The sequence below is a fragment of the Tachyglossus aculeatus genome, chromosome 1 (genome assembly GCF_015852505.1).
Source record: "Tachyglossus aculeatus isolate mTacAcu1 chromosome 1, mTacAcu1.pri, whole genome shotgun sequence".
Classification (NCBI taxonomy): Eukaryota; Metazoa; Chordata; class Mammalia; order Monotremata; family Tachyglossidae; genus Tachyglossus; species Tachyglossus aculeatus.
In genome coordinates, this window is record NC_052066.1 from 70,264,567 (window position 1) to 70,266,184 (window position 1,618).

Sequence of the window (1,618 nt, forward strand, 5' to 3'; positions counted from 1 at the left end):
GATGCTATTGATGCCTGTTTACTTGTTTTCATGTCTGTATCCCCCTTCTAGACTGTGAGCCCATTGTTGGGTAGGAATTGTCTCTTTCGCACCTAGTAAGCGCTTAATAAATGCCATTATTATTATTTGTTGCTGAATTGTACTTTCCAAGAGCTTAGTAATAATAATAATAATAATAATTGCATTTGTTAAGCGCTTACTATGTGCAAAGCAATCAATCAATCAATCAATCAATCATATTTATTGAGCGCTTACTATGTGCAGTGCACTGTACTAAGCGCTTGGGAAGTACAAATTGGCAACACATAGAGACAGTCCCTACCCAACAGTGGGCTCACAGTCTACAAGGGGGAGACAGAGAACAGAACCAAACATACCAACAAAATAAAATAAATAGGATAGAAGTGTACAAGTAAAATAAATAAATAAATAAATTTAAATTTAAATTAAATTTAAATTTAATTTAAATTTAATAAATAAAGCACAGTTCTAAGCATTGGGGCTAGCTCTCTTCCTCCCTTCAAGGCCCTGCTGAGAGCTCACCTCCTCCAGGAGGCCTTCCACACTGAGCCCCTTCCTTCCTCTCCCCCTCTTCCCCGTCTCCATCCCCCCATCTTACCTCCTTCCCTTCCCTACAGCACCTGTATATATGTATATATATGTTTGTACGTATTTATTACTCTATTTATTTATTTATTTTACTTGTACATATCTATTCTATTTATTTTATTTTGTTATTATGTTTGGTTTTGTTCTCTGTCTCCCCCTTTTAGACTGTGATCCCACTGTTAGGTAGGGACTGTCTCTATATGTTGCCAACTTGTACTTCCCAAGTGCTTAGTACAGTGCTCTGCACACAGTAAGTGCTCAATAAATACAATTGATTGATTGATTGATTGATCATGTTGTCCCACGTGGGGCTCACAGTCTTAATCCCTATTTTGCAAATGAGGTAACTGAGGCATAGAGAAGCCAAGTGACATTTTTATGGTATTTGTTAAGCGCTTACTATGTGTGGAGCACTGTCCCAAGCGCTGGGGGGATACAAGGTGATGAGGTTGTCCCACATGGGGCTCGCAGTCTTAATCCCCATTTTACAGATGGGTAACTGAGGCACAGAGAAGCTAAGTGACTTGCCCAAGGTCACACAGCTGACAATTGGTGAGCCAGAAGTTGAACCCATGACCTCTGACTCCCAAGCCTGTGCTTTTTCCACTGAGCCATGCTGCTTCTCTTGCTCTCCACACACTAAGCGCTCAATAAGTGTGATTGAATAAATGAATGATTAAAATTAATTAATGGCATTTACTGAGCGCTGACTGTGTATGCAGAGCAATATACTAGGAGCTTGGGTGAGTACAGTAGGGCAGGTTAACATGATACTTGCCCTCAGGGAGTTTAAAATCTAGGTTGTTTAAAATCTACAACAAAGGCCAATCCTGCCAGGAGTGGGAAAGAGACCTAGTCAAGCAAAAACATTTATTGAATGCCATCTGGATTCAAACCACTGTACTAAGCACTTGGGAGAGCAAAGTAGATAGAGGAGACATGATCCCTGCCCTCAAGGGATTTACAATCTAAATGGAAAACACACCTGAGATAATTTACAGACAGGGGA